The following is a 15,883-nucleotide window of genomic DNA, read 5'->3' as shown; positions in this document are numbered from 1 at the left end:
GCGCTTAGAGACCTGTAGGTGATTTGCGCTATATAAAAGTCATATAACATAACATAACAAAAGCACTGTCATTTACAATGCCAATACTCAAACTTACGTAAATGCAACACCTGTTGCATTGCAAATGCTTGTTTAATGTCTACGATTGAGCCTTACTCTGTGACGGTCAGCATCCAAACCCGATAGTGGCATCTAAGGACTGTATTTCTGGTTTTACATCTATGGCAATGTTTCAATATATTCTGTGGCTTACTCTACCTCTTTGTAAAAGTCACTTGCATCTGAAAGCAATGAACATCGGTTTGATGGTATACGCGTTTACAGGTGGGTTCATCTTGCTTCCTATTATTTAAGCAGCATTTTACTTTGCTTGAGATTATCTGCTACTTTCTCAAGAGATAGTTGATTAATAAACCAAAATCTGGCTTTTTGCCAGCAAAGTAGAATTCAGGACAGGAAATTCGAACAATATCTTTACAAATGGTTGTTTAATCCATTTAGTTTACTGTGTATTATTGACCCACCACTAAGCATTTACCTGGAGTGTGACCCCTTTAGTGGGAACCAATTTAATGCAGGCATTATGGATTACTTTGGCTCAATACAAACACACTGACTTTCTGAAGAAGGACACAACCGTAGGCTCTGTCCACATAGATGACATGTTTTCATTTGTCATGAACTGATTGTACGTGGTAAGAGGGTGACCACCGTGGAGCACATGAAGGTGAGTCAGTCATATGCTGATTGCGGTTGCGCACTCGTCGCAGTGGCATTAGAAACTGGACCGGACCAAACCTGCTACGCTTCTACTCTGTGCCTGGCCCTGCCACTATTCACACTGCTGCACATGCCACAGTAGTAAGTGTGAAGTAAGCGAAGCAGTGCAGCCTGCAATGCAATTGGTACTACTGCACCAGCACATGACCCATCAAGGTGCCGACGTGCAGTATATTTACAGTCACCTCTCCCTGCTGTCATGACTAAGACCCATTGAATGGTACTGGAGGCTGTGCAGGTTATCTGGGCAGTGTACCTGGCCAGTTGCCCTATTATTGATGCCTCATTCCCCACCCCTCTGGCCTCCCCTATTAATATCATGAAAACAGTGGCACAGGGCAGGCTGCTTTTTCTGGGCAGGGCCCAGCTACTGGCCACAGGGCAGAAATGTGCTGCAGGGAGAGGGCGATTCTTCCTTTCAGGCACATTTAGAGACATTTTAAAGCATGGGCAAAGTGGAAACCAGCCTTCCAGGGGTCCCCCTGATAGGGCCAGATCTTTTCTGCAATTAAACGACCTTTAATTTATAAATAGATATTTTTAAATACCGTTGGCTGGAATTTATTTTTAATGTGGGTGATGTGCGAGAGTCTCTTGTATGCATTATGTTTCATGCAACATCTGTAAAAGTTTCTTTCAAAACAGGACCTCAAATATGTGAAATGGGTGTCATACAGATTATTTGCAGCAACATTAAATAGGTACAATATTAAAAACACTGATCACTACTATTCCTAAACATTAGATGTAAACACATTTTAATTTGGACTAGTGTGCCTGTGACCTGGCCAAATAGGGCATGAAATAGCTGAAATTGGATCATAAATTTCAATCTGTTCCAAACAGGGGCCCCCATAATATGTTTGGCCCAGGGCAACCAAAATCCTTAAGCTGTTCCTGCAGACATTGTGCTTCATCTGGCCTCTCTTACTAAAGGCAGAATATGGCATCCATAATTTGTGCCTTGGCTGAGGATGATGTTTACTGGGCATATCAGCTTGACAGAAGAAAGTGTGGAATGCTTTAGCAGTGCAGGTTTTGGGTTTCCCAGCCCAGCCTTCTAAAAAGTGCATTAAACTTTGCCTTTGTTATTTATGGTGCTGTGTGTGGTTCTCTGTGTATCCCCCTACCACTGCACTGTGGAAAGTGCGGAAAGTGTCTCTGAGCTGTAGCTTGGTCATTTTGTGTACACTGGGTGTTCTCTGTCTAAAGATGCAGTGTGTGGGTCATAAGTATATTCTCTCTTTGCCTCTTTTTGTATTTTAGTGGTACTGTTCGTGATGTTCAGTCTTGCCACAAATAAAACCTGCAGGTAGAGGAACATCTCAGGGCTGCTGTTGGTGTGTGTTGTTTGGCAGACCACTCACACTTTTCTTTTTAAAGCCCCTGCACTGTGAGATCGCCCAGCCCCTGCCGTCAATATAAAGTTTCCTTAGAGTATTTTCTTGAAACCATACATATACTTATGTGTTTGTATTTATTTAATTGCTGAGTTTTTTGTAAAGCACTACATCATAGTGGATGTCCATGGATGGCTCTACTCCATGTCAAGACACTGATCTGAAATATGATACTTTTCACTCTTTGACAATGCATAGTATTTGAGGTGTCCCTGAATGAAATGCTCAGTAAGATACATTTTCTGATTTTAGGGTGACGGTATTGTTGTAGCTCCCCTTTAAATGTGTAAACATGTCTGTATTATTTTGACTTTCCTGTGTTAACTTTGAACCCCTCTCATCTCGGAATCTCTTAAATCCACCACTTTTATGTGAGCCAATAAAAGTACAAAATAAAGTTTTCATCACAAAATGCTACTCATTGGTGCAGGTCACAATATCGCTGAGACTGTATTACATTAGGTTTACCTACAAGTGTTAAAAACAACTCTCAAGCACGACAACCTTGCCACAAAATCCCTGAGAGTTGGCAGGTATCATAGTGGTATAGTGATGGACATGTTTGTATCAAAATTGGCCTCCTCTTTTTTTACTTTTGACCCACAAACATGACCAGACAGTATTTTTGCATCAATATTTTTTTACAAAGTTTCTCTCATTAATAACTATGGCTTTCGGTAACCAAGTTTGTGAACTTTACATCTTTTCAACAATGGCAAGATTATTCACCAGTCTCCAGCCATAAATTGCAATACTTGCACCACCACCTTCAACCTTTTGAAAGGCCTTCAGTCAAATGCAGTCTCACATCTAACCACCTCTTACAACCTCACTCTGGAATTTCAACATCACAACCACACGGAATCCTTTCCAGTGTTCAGTACCAGCCATGATGATAACATATCTTCACACCTATACCTCTACAAATCCTGCTACAACTGAATTGGCCTCCATAAAACTTACAGACGTGCATCAAAACTACATCTCTCCTAATGTCCTCTGTCCTGACCTTTAGCTTCTAGGTGGGTGCCCATGGACCTACACCACCAACACAGGGCGGCTCATCATTTTTAAAAACTTTGCTTTCGCAATACAGGTACTAAAAATGGACATGTAAAAAGTTTATAAAAATGTGCTAAAGAAATTAAAGTGCAACAGAGTTTGACTGAAACACCATCAGAAGGACATGTGCAAAAGTCAGCGGATCTATAGTGCACTAAGGAAAATCACATTAAACCCCATACGGTGCTGGACCTATATCTGAACAGGAGGGCTCGTACCCATTGTCCTGGTACCAAGGTGAGGTAGAGTTCTATGTCGCTCCGTGACTATAAAATCACATATTGCCTTGCAGTTGTCTTTTGCAATTCAATAGTTTCTCTGTTTTTGAGTAAACACTCTAAAATATTTCAGTTTTTACCTAAAGCTTATCATTTTTCACCTTAGACTTAGGGTTCTCAAATAACAATAGACATCCCAACATTAGTAGGTTTGATTTGACATAGAACAACCAGGGAAAGGACAGCCCTTTATCACAGTTTAAACAGTTCTCTTTAATTAGGTGGTTAAGGGTCGCATGGGGATTCATTCATACAGAAATACATAGCATTAAGGGACTCAGCTTAACATAAGCGTCAGTATAATTGAGGCAAAGTTCCTCATGACAGAAATAATTCAATGTGCAGGGTGGGACAGAAAGTAGACGTCTGCAGAAACAATTCTCTTCAGATTGTAAAGTATATGGGTAAGCTTAGCCCCACACCCCGGCCCCATATGTTGCAGTGGGAATACATTGTAATTTATATATATATTAACATGGGTGTGATGGTCTTGCCGCCCAACTTGGAGCACAGTTTTAGTAAAGCACCAGTGAACTGGCTAAATTTTTGGTGTCATACAAATACGTTAAGCTTCAATGATAGGGGGAAGTGGTTAGGACACCAAACATGGCGGTTGCTCACCTGTGAGCTCCACCACCACTCCACTGCTATCTGGTAATTGGCTGGCCCAGGAATGCCCCAGACAGTCTGACACCCTTGCTTTGGAGGGGAGAGATGCCAGGAGAGACTTGATTCCCACAGATGGTGTTATGGCAGCTAGCACATTTACTAGGCCAGGGCGGCACGGTGCAGTTCTGGCTGGGAGGGCATGTCAGGTCACCTGTTCGCTACCACTAGGCCTGGAAGGCTTGCGCTGAACAGTGTGGACCTGACGGGGGCACTTGCTTTAGCCCTCTTGCCAGGGCCTGAGACTTCGATACAGCCCTGTAGCAGGTGGAGGCCTCCCTTTTGCCTTCTAGCGTTGGCAGGGATTGGCCCATGACTCCACTTGAGAGGCCGAGTCTCTAGGTCCCCACTCCCACAGAGACTGACGTGCCAGCAGGCCAGCTTGAGCAGCCTGGGTTCTGGGACTGCACAGACTATGGATGCAACTTGTTTTGACTGTCTTTATCCCGCCCCCACAGGGAACCTGGGAGTTGCAGGCTGCGGTAGGGAATCGGTCCTACTCAGGAGGACTTCTGGGGACCGGGTCATAGCTCTGAGGCAATGGTGGACATTGGCCCCTAGCTCAAACCAGGAGACCAAACCCGGGACTCAACTGGGAGCCCACACATACAGGGACCTATGGGGAGGAGCCTGCTTGGTTTCCCCGGAGGACCTGTATATTTGACGACTGTAGCATGGCGCCAAGGTGCCGAGTTTTGGCCACAGAGGCAAGCATGAGACGTTAGTGACGGGCCCCCTACCGAGATGCAGAAAGCTTCCCTCTCCCTGGGTGACAGCTGTGGATGGCCCGCGTGGGACCAAAGTGTGACCTGACTGGCAGTGCAGGTCCTTCTCTGAGGTGGTCAGTAATAGCTGGGCGTAGATGGCCACCAGCCGCCCCTAAAGGGCTCTGCTTGCATTAGACTACTGACTGTCATCCCCAGAAAGCCCATACAGTGAGGGAGTTGCTTCTCCCAGCGAGGCTGAAGTTCATATTTTAGATTAAAACACTTTCCTTTGATACATCAGAAGTGGCTTGGGCATGGCAGAGGAGAGACCTCTTTTTACCCACTCATCACAACTACACAAGGCCAAGCCGGAGCTAGGAGCAGCTGCCATGGCGGTCCCGGTGCACGTAGCGGCGGCGCACTCTGCCCGAAGGTAGACTCTGTGGGTCCCCACCACTCAAGGTACTTGGACCCAGACTTGACACATGAGAGGGTGCATCCCTCTCTGACCGCAGGAGGTGATCTGGACCCCTGACACCTTCTTGCATCAGGAACCCTACTGGACCCACCACATTTGTCATTAAGTGGATGGCTCGGTGCTGCCACATGGACCCAGTCTTTTCTTTCTTTTCACTTCGTTGTTTTTAAGGATTGTGCTACTGGGTTTGCTTTAGAGAATAGTGATGAGGAATGATATGGGAGTTTGGTCACCCGGTTGGTTACAGTTCCTAGTTTATTCCACAACAGGTATTTTATGATCTCGAGGTATAGGGTGTGGGTGGGTCAGAGGACTAATGGTTTTGAATGATTGTCTTTCCTGTACTTACAGAAGACATCATTACACATGGAAGTGCCCAACAATGGGCTTCGATCGCCTCTCCCAGCAGTCCACCAGCACTGCACTAACACATGACTGACCAGGCTAACACCGACACACATGGCACTGTCCACCTCTGCACGTAGAATGTCAAGGGCATTCTGGATCCTGTCAAGAGAGGTGCAATGCTAAAACGGGCCAAAACATATTTCAGTGATGTACTCCTCCTACAAGAAACTCACCTGGTGGAAAATAGATACCAATTTCTCTCACGCATGGGATACACACAAGTTTGACATCAGCTTCACCTGAAGGTCGTGAGGGATGACCATACCTTTACATAAATACTTTATCCTAAGCATAGATAAAGTATGGCATAACAACCTCGGCCGATACGCAGCAATATCTGTTTTCCTCCACTGCCAGCACATTGCATTAGTAAGTGTCTACCCCCCTCCACCACTCACATGCAAATTTCTACAAATGCTAGAGCCTTAGTGACACAATTTTCAACGGAATGCTGGGTTCTTGTGGAGGACTTTAAAGGGGTGGCAGAATGGGGGTTGGACTGTGCCTCTGTGACTGGGAGCTTGGTGGACGCATGGCGAGTCTTGCACCCATGGTACCAAGGCTACACCTTTCACTCTGGGGCCCACAAAGTTTTGTTCCGGCTTCACCATTTTCTCTTACCTGCCTCAGACTCCCACCGTGTTAAGGACACCCACATACATGCTTATGGTCTCCCTGACCACTCACCTCTGAAAATACGGCTGCGTTTATGTCCTCAGCACTCACGGCTGTTTTGGTATTTAAATTCATGTTGGCTTCAGGACATAGAAACCAAGGCTCCTGTACACACAGCCATAAAAGGACACCTAGACACAATCAATGACACAGTTGAGTCAACGGAGAATCTCTAGAAAGCATTAAAGGCCACCGCTGAAGGGGGTATCATTAGGTAGGCGCAAGAAGTGTAGACAGGAAATGACCAACCGAGAGTTGGAGATGGCTCACACCGTGTCTGGTTCCCCCACCATGTTGAGGGTCTTCATCCACCAACAGGAGATACTACGTCAGCTGCTCTTAAATGAGGCTCAGACTGCTTGGCTCGTCACCTAGAGCTGCATTTATCAATGGGGTGACAAAACTAGCAAGACTCTCCAATAGGTCTGTGCCAAAACAACAAGCCAAACACCCATTGCTTAAATAACCAACGGGGATCAGGCTTGCAGGGCAAGCAGCCATTGCACAATGCTTGACCGCTTACTATGCAGCGTTGTACACGCCGCTTCTCTCTGAGACTACGTGAATGACTTACCCACATGCCCCCTGATGCACTGTTCGTATGAGGAGCAGGGTCAAGACTGATTTGCATATGGCTGGGACCAAACTGGGGAGGCATAGTGAGGAAAAGAACGATGGATTAAACACAGTTCTCTTGACTAGGGGTGAGTGGTTGAAGGGTTTCAGCATTCCCCCTATCATCTTGTGTTTACTGTGTTCACCCTGAGTACTGCAGCACACATAGCTTGAGGAAAATGCAATCACACAATACGTTTGAGCAGGAAGGTGTTCCTTCCAACACAAATGCAAATTTCCTTACAATGCAGACACCATGGTGCAAGATTCCCAGCACTGGCACATGGCAGACCATTGTGTGCTAGCGAAGAGTAAAAGGACCATGCATCACTATTCATTGTGAAATTGGCCAAATCTGAAAGGAGGAAGGAGTTAGGAAGAATGAAGATGGCGGACTGAGTCCGCCAGGATTGCAAGCATCTAGAGCAGCCCCCACATCCTTCATACCCTATCCTTAAGATGTAAAGAGACAGGGGAAAAAAGAGAAAACAGTGAAAGCGACAAAACACCGAATTACGAGCTGACCTGCTCATTTATGAACTTTTTCGGATGCTTTTCCTTTAGGTTTGGGGTTCTTCAGGCAGCTTTGGTTATCGACCCAGTACACGCGTTGATGTACCGCTGGTCGGCGTACTGGTTTGCGCCTCTCTACTATCTACCGGTCTGGCCTGACTTCTGCCCCGGCTCTGCCCATTGCCAGAGACATGGCTCTACCGAAAACAACTGCAGCAAGATAAGGACGCTCCTCCCGTGTCTCTGTGACTGTTACATCGGGAGTGGCCTCACGACTCCAACAGCAGATGATTCCCTGCTGGGTGGGCAGAAGTGCTCTGCATCGAGAGGGGTTCCTTTTCGGGTGGAGAAGCCAATACTGAGATTATTGCAATCAGGTAAAGCCGCAGATCTTTTCCAGTCTGAGGAGATATTGGGAGCTTCCGCTGGAGCTAAGATTATTAACACTCTGCTAGAGGCAATCCCCGCAGGCCGAAGGGCATGCCCGGCAGTCAAGATGAGGGCTCATTAAGATCTCCGGTAAATTCAGAGATGACAGACCTGGCGGGGAATTTGCAGAAAGATGAACAAACAGTAGATACAATGATGCAACTCAACACGAGGGCCACGTTGCTCGAAGCCGGTGATAATGTTGCAATTGAAGGCAACAATGCTAGACTCAATTGTGATCCCTCTGAGATACAGTTCACAGCGGCAGCTTCACTTCACCATGTAACTAAAAGCTTGCTGAAAGAAGACTCCTTGAGGCTAAGACCAGCTGGACCGGAGGCTTTGGACTATAAAGAAGATTATACTGATGTGGGCACATCGGCTATCGGGGATCATCATTTAGCTCAGACAGCAGAAAGGCAACAGGTCTCATAGATACAGTATTGCAGGCACAAGTAGGTAATTCTGTTCCAAGTTCTTGGGCAGGTGTCGATATAGTGGTTATTCTAAAAAAAGGTAAATCATCTATTGAACCAGGGTCTTATAGACCAATAACTCTTATGAATTCTGACGCAAAATTTTTCTCTAAGGTAATGGCCCTTAGGCTTTCTAAGGTTGGTCAGCTCCACTCAGCATGGTTTTATCCCGGGGAGAGCTACCACACAGCACGTCCGCAAAGTTATCACCCTTCCCGATGCCATGGAAGTCTCAGGAGATCCCATGGCAGTCATGCTGCTGGATGCAGAAAAGGCATTTGATCGGGTCTCCTGGGACTATCTTTGGGTGGCCTTGAGGCGGTGTGGTATCGGTGGGGGATTTATTAATTCAGTTCAGGCTCAGTATAAAGCTCCTACAGCCTGACTTAGAGTCAATGGAGGTTACATGGCGCCCCTGCAAATTAAGCGTGGTACTCGTCAAGGGTGCCCTTGTTTGCCGCTATTATTCGCGCTATATATTGACCCATTAATTCGTAAACTAGAAGCAAATTACAGTATTCCCCCTATAAAGGCTCATGGTCAAGACTTTAAAATATTGGCATACGCAGATGACGTTGCTATAGTGACCCCATTACCCGCTAGCGCTATAGCTGTTGTGGAATTAGAAGCCTTGGCATTTGGTCAGGTTTCAGGATATGCGCTAAATGGGCCTAAGACCTAGATAATTAAGAACAAGGGGGAAGTGTGTAATGATACATGAGTTGTTGACTCTGCTGTATATTTAGGGATTACTATTTTGGCAGATCTGGATAAGACTGTTGATAGAAACATCGAGCCTATAAGTTGTAAAGCCAAAAAAGACCTGGATAGAATGCACAATCTCCACCTTTCTTTAGTAGGGCGGTGCAATGTAATAAAAATGAGTCTTTTGCCCAAGTTTCTTTATCTTTTTGGGGCAATACCACTGGTATTTGATGCTAAATGGTTTTCGGCGCTGGAGCACTTAATTAATAGATTTATATGGGCACATGGAAAAACCAGGAGGTCTCTTTGTTTTATGTCTCTATCTAGGGCCAGGGGAGGTTGGGCTGTCCCTGATTTTAAGATGTACTATTGGGCGGCAGCCCTTCAGTATATGTGTGGTCTGCTAGGGGGGAATGCGTCTGATCCGCAGGTCAAACAAGGATCTATTGATATATATTCTATACTGATTGGTTGGGAGGCAGAGAACTGCTTCCTTAAATACACTGATCCTAATTACTTTAAAAGAAGCAGGTTTAAGACCTTGCTGGCTGCGTATAAAGTCTGGGCGTCATTCGGAAAAAAAGTGGGCTTGGTAGGTTCCACGCCTATACTCGGTTAGTTAGGAACCCAACCCTCCAGGTGGAAATATTCGCAGACTCAGTAATGGTAGAATGGGGACGACGGGGAGTCCGGAAACTGGGTGATCTGATGGGTCCTAATGGAATCTTCCAGTTCTCTGATATACAGGAATGCTTACGGTATTGACAGAAATATTTTTTTTTAAGTACTTACAAGTTCGGAGCTTCTTAGTGAATAAACAGGGTGGCCCTGCTGGGTTGGATAACAATAAGATATTGGATGTTATTGAGGGTGGTATAGACTGTACTATACGAAGGTTCTATTCTGAAGTCTCTGAAATGAAAGAGGATGAGCTGGGAAAATATGGGAATAAGTGGGCAGATAAGCTTGGGGTAGATCAAGACTGTTTCCGAGACTCATTAGAGCTAGGACGACTATCTTGTATTCAGCAGGGCTACAGGCCCAGCAATATAAAACGATATACTCTTTGTATTATACACCCGCAAGGATAGCACAGTGGGGAGGAGCCACAGGCACTAGATGTCTGCGATGTGATATTCTAGATGCAGAAATAGTTCACATCTTCGAATCTTGTCCTCAGTTACAGCTTCTGCTGAGAGCTATAGAATTTTTTCTTGACAGAACTCTAGGAATTAAGATCTCTCTTACACCATCTTGGATATTACTAGGGGTAAATGGTGATAAGTAATGTCCTTTGCAATATTTCCTATTTATGGCCATGTCTGTCTTGCGTATTTGTATTGCAACAGCCAGGGCCGGACTGGGAACCAAAACCAGCCCTGACAAAGTGCTCGGCCGGCCCCCACCCGGGGGTCGGGGGAGCGGCCGAGCTCTTTGCTAGGGCCGGTTTTCGGCCGGTTTTGTTACAGGGCTGATTTTGCAGCTATGCTGCAAAAACGGCCCTGTAACAAAAACGGCCCCCAGGGCTCAAAACCGGCCCACACCCGTGCAGCGCACCGGGGGATTGCCCGGTGCCCGCTATGGCCAGTCCGGCCCTGACAACAGCATGGCTAGATAAAGAACCTCCAACTTTTCAACAATGGCTTGCTAGGTTGCTTTCTGTGTATAATCTCGAGAAGGGGATTTATGCAAGGAAGGGCAAAAGGGGGAGAATACTCGGGAAACGTATCTGGGAACCTATCTTAAGCTGGAAGGAGAATTTGTAAAGTTTTAAGGTATACCTTTTTCTTTTTGGATTTCTTAGTTTATTTTCTATCTTTTTTGTCTTTAGCTCTCCCCTATTTTGCTTTCTATGATGGTTGTAATTTTTTGTGATAACTGTTTTTCTGTGTCACTATGTATATCTCAGATGTTTGTTTTATGCATAATTATTTTGGTATGTTGCTGTGCTTAAAAAGATGAAAATCCAATAAAAATATTTAATTAAAAAATTATAAAAAAGGTAACAGGTCTCGAGGGGGGGGGGGCGCATGAACAACAGGATACAAACAACAGCCCAACAATATCTGTTCTGCCACAGACTGAGCGGGGGTCTTTCCAAGAGCTGTAAAACCTTTAGAGGATGCATACTCGGTGCTAAGTCTATCCCCTGGGAAAAAGAAGGGCAAATCTAAAATAACCAAGAACCTGAAAAAAGACATTGAATGCTATGGTAGTCAGCAAAATCACAGCCCTGCTACTCGAACAAAGGCTGCCCTGGATGGCAGTCCCCTGCGCAAATGGGTTAAAGCTAAGGGTGATGTGAAAGCTGAAATATCACGGCTATCAAGTTCAGGTATTAGGTGCAGTTCAGGTCCTAGCCAGGGCCAACATAACTGATCCACCTATCAGCTGCAAAGCCCCGATTGCCCGGGCAATGGGTCAACATCCGGTTCTCCTGTACGCTGGGGGGAAGTCATTGAAATGCTGCCTTCGAAGCATACACAGAGTGCTAAAGAGCCTTCACTTTCTCTAATTCTCCAGGCACTGCAGGACCAAAGATTGTAGGCCCATGCGCAGACCAAGCCAGACAACCTTTTAATTAAGCAGTCTCTAGGAGCAGTGACAAGCAAGGTCGCCACACTCACAACGGACATAGCTGAACTACAACAATGGGTCGCAGAGACAGAGAAGGTCACTACTTCAGCTACAAGATCAGTACAATACATGATGATCAACTACTCTTCCTGCAGACAAAAGTGGAAGATCTAGAAAACCGGCAACGCCTTAATAATTTAAGGCTGTTTGGGGTTCCCTAAGGAAAGGAAGGCTCTGATCCCCGAGCCTTTGTAGTCAAGTTAGTCCAAAAGGCCTTCCCTGACCTTGCAGATTGGGGCTGGGAGTTCCAGGTACAGACGGCTCACAGATTTACACTTTTTTCAAATAAGGCAAGCTCTCACTATCCTAGACCGCTACTTATCTTTTCTGGTAATATCCATTAAAGCCTGCCTGGGCCCCCCTACTAGTTGACTCTTTTTCCATCTTTTTCATATCAGACTTGTGCAAAGTTATTATGGAAGCTGTGACAGCTCATTGACCCGCTCAAAGCAAAAGGCGCACAGGTCTTTCTACAAGAGCCGGTCCGATTAAACGCTATAAAAGATGGCCACTCTCAGTTCTTATATACTGAGTAGGGTGCTAAGCAAGCCTTAAGTCAATGGCAATTAGCGGCTGCCAAGAAGACATAATATCCTAGATTAAATATATGGACCCACAATATGAGATTAGGCTTCTTACACATTTTGGAACATGCTCACAGCTTTTCTATTCTTTCTTGTGCTGATGGGGGACAACTTGGGTGCTTTCAAGGGGAGTGATTCCTTTTTCACGATACGGGGCGTGCTGAGGAGATTCAGGGTGGAGAGGGGAGGTGGTCCAGGAGAATATGTCAAAAGGGGTGCTAATAAGGGGACACATAGGGTGGCAGGGAGCTGCATTAGAGAATACATGAGGGGATATAAGGTTGGCAGGTATTTCAGTGAATATGTTTAATTGAAGTGTGGGCTGGCATTTAATGACCTTGGCAATGCTATAAAATATGAATCTTTATGCGGCTAATTAGACGTATGGTCTGGAATGTATCAGGCCTAAGTAATGGAAGCAATCATCAATTAGTCTGGGAGGAACTGAAAATGTATCAGCCCCATACTGTGCTTCTTACAGAAACTGACTTGTCCTATAAACATCGTGGGCTTTCTAAGCAGCTTGGTTACCAAACCATTGTTTGCAGATCCCAAAGTGCCTTGATAAGAGGGGTGGCCATATTAGGGATCAAGACATTGGAGTAAAAAGTTCTTGAGGTAGCGGCTGACTGTCTATGAAGATGGGCAATTGAACAGCTAGAGATCAATGGTACTAACTATGTGTTCTGTACAATATACAGACTGATTTCAACGATCTAGAGGTTTTTGACTTTTTAAATCTAGAGTTGTTTGAATGGCAGGGGGAATGTCTAATCATGGGGGATTTTAACTGTGTTATTTTATCAACTACGTTAATGACTCTATCAACCAAGCTACGACCCCTAGAATGGTGAAGGTTACGGCCTCAATTCTCGAACTGGGTCGGTTGCATTGTCTGAGGGATGTATGGCTGGAACTCTACCTGGCTTTCCCAGGCCACACATATAACTCTGCGCCTCACAAACATTATTCTAGAATTGATATGGCATGGGCTTCTCATGGCATACTGACAGTCAGATATGAAAGTATGCCCTGGGATTACCTCCGATAACAATCCTATTATGCTTTCTTTTTTTAGTCTCAAGCCGCTAAAAATGTGTCTCAGTCTTTCTCGTTTCCAAGCTACTCATTAGCTGATAACGAGTACTTAACATTTATACATAAAAATCTTGTAGATTTCTGAGAACATAATGTGGGGACCGCCTCCCCTTGTATAGTATGGGATGCAATGAAGGCGTACTTGAGGGGGATTACCCAGCAGTTTCTCTTGCAGCAAAATAAAGGTAGGGAACTTATGGCTAGTCAAGCTCTTTCAACAATAGAAATCCTTCATGCAGATGCAATTCGACAAAGGGCTCAAAATCAGGAGCAGTTGTATATCTTATTAATAGATAAACATCTTTCTTTGAGTAGAACTCTTAAGGAAAAAATTGCTGTGAGCTACAATAAGCAGTGTTCCCTTCAATATAAATATGGCAAACGTATTGGCCAGGTGCTGGCTTATCATCTAGCAGAAAATAGAGCTAAAAAATAAAGAATGGCTATCAAAAGGGAGAATGGTATATTATCTACTAACTCGCAGGCTATAGTTGAACATTTCTCTTTGTTTTACCAGAAACTCTACACACAAACTCATTTGTTAGATCAGGGCGGCCTCCAGAATTACTTAAATAAGAGCAATCTTCAATTCCTGAGTAAAGAAGACTCTGCTTTACTTGATCTAGAAATCTCCTATGATGAAATCTCTGAAGCTTTGTCTATGTTACATTCTGGTAAGGCAGCTGGGGAGGATTCAATACCAGCTGAGCTTTATAAGACCTTTAAGAGTATTATAGTCCCACTTTTGAGAGAGGTTATGTAGGATATTGGGGCTAGTGGTAAGGCCCCTGAATCATGGAATATGGCAAACATTGTTTTCTTTTTAAAAAAGGATAAGCCACCAGAGGGATGTAGCTCTTATCGGCCATTATCTCTTATAAATACAGATGCCAAGATTTTTGCTAAAATCTTGGCTACCCGACTTGCACCTATGATGACTGGATTAGTACGTAGACAGCAGCATGGCTTTATTCAGGGTTGGGATACTACGGCCCATGTCAACGCCGCAACCATGGATTTTGATCTAGCTAGGAAGTCAGCAAGGCATATCGGGATGGTCTTGCTGGATGCCGAAAAGGCATTTGTCCGGGTGCTTCAATGCCTTATCTGGGGTAGTAAGCACTATATAAATGCAATTACAATACAATACGAGTAAGTCCCCACAGTGGAATTGCTGAGACTTTGGAGGCCCTGTCCCCTTTCTCAAACAAACTGCAAAGGGGCCTCCCAGGTAACTACTGGTTGGGTGATTAAGTCCCATTGGCTCTTGAGGGTCATTGGGAGGCCAATAACCCCTATTGTTGCCACTGGTAATTGCCCCACAGCAGGATTGCGGAGACCTCATCGGAGGCCCGACCCATTTCTCAACCACTCTGCAAACTTGCCTCCTGGCGCATTACTTGTTGGGGTATGAGTTCCCCTTAGCTGCTTAGGGGCGCAGGGTGCCAAGAACCCCTAATGTTGCTGCAAGTAAATCGCCCACAGCAAGATTGCTGAGACCTCATTGGAGGTCGGCCCCCTTTTCAACAACTCTGCAAACGGGTCTCCTGGCACACTACTGGTTGGGGGATAAAGTCCCTTGGCTGCTGAGGGTCATTGGGGGTAAAGTACCCCTCTTGTTGTCACAAGTAAGTCCCCCACAGCGGGATTGCTGAGACCTCATTGGAGGCTCCTCCCTCTTTGTCAACTACTCTCCAAATGCTCCTTCTTGTGCACTACTGGTTGGAGGATGAAGTCTAGGTGTGAGAGTGCCAGTAAAGTCTGCTTCACTTCACCTCTGTTTTCCTACCCCCAGTGATTTGGGAAGGGAAACGAATCTGAAATTTGCTCCCGCCTGTAGGGAGAAGCATTTTTAGCTGCTCTTTGTGGCTGAGAGCAATGTCGGCTCCCGCTGGATGCGGGGAGCTGGCTGGTGCCTTAGGGCCGCCCCCATGGCCCCCAATGAGGACATGTAGGGTGCCCTGGGTGGGCATCAGGAAATCCACCCTTTATTGGCCAGGCCCCGGAGAAGGGGTCCCTAGGGCTGAAATCAGCACAAGGTGGGGGGCTGTGTGCCACCCTCCCTTACTTACAAAAGGTGCTGGACCCATAGGGATGGGATTCCTGGGACCAAAATTGGTCCGGGTAAGAGGCTTGTGTGCCCCCTTCACCATTATTACAGTGGTGGGTCTCGGGGGATGGAGTCCACGGGGTCAAAAACAGCTCAGGGAGGGGAGTACATACCCACCTTCCCTAAAATAATGTGCCGCCCCCAGAGGATGGGGTCCCAGGACCCAAAATTGGCCCATGGAGGGGGACATATATTCCCCACCTTAAAATGTACCAGGCCCCAGGGGATGTGGTCCTCGGGGGTGAAATCAGCCAAGGGTGGG

At 45.7% G+C, this 15,883-nt stretch overlaps 1 protein-coding gene across 1 annotated transcript in view; it reads right to left on the bottom strand.

Moving 5' to 3' along the window:
- The window catches only part of LOC146789831 (regenerating islet-derived protein 4-like), a 191,697-nt gene that overhangs the window by 79,909 nt on the left and 95,905 nt on the right, over positions 1 to 15,883 (bottom strand). The window lies entirely within an intron of this gene.

The sequence above is a fragment of the Triturus cristatus genome, chromosome 10 (genome assembly GCF_964204655.1).
Source record: "Triturus cristatus chromosome 10, aTriCri1.1, whole genome shotgun sequence".
In the NCBI taxonomy this organism is placed as follows: domain Eukaryota; kingdom Metazoa; phylum Chordata; class Amphibia; order Caudata; family Salamandridae; genus Triturus; species Triturus cristatus.
Note: the sequence above shows the minus strand (reverse complement) of the source record. Positions and strands in the feature narration are given on the sequence as shown.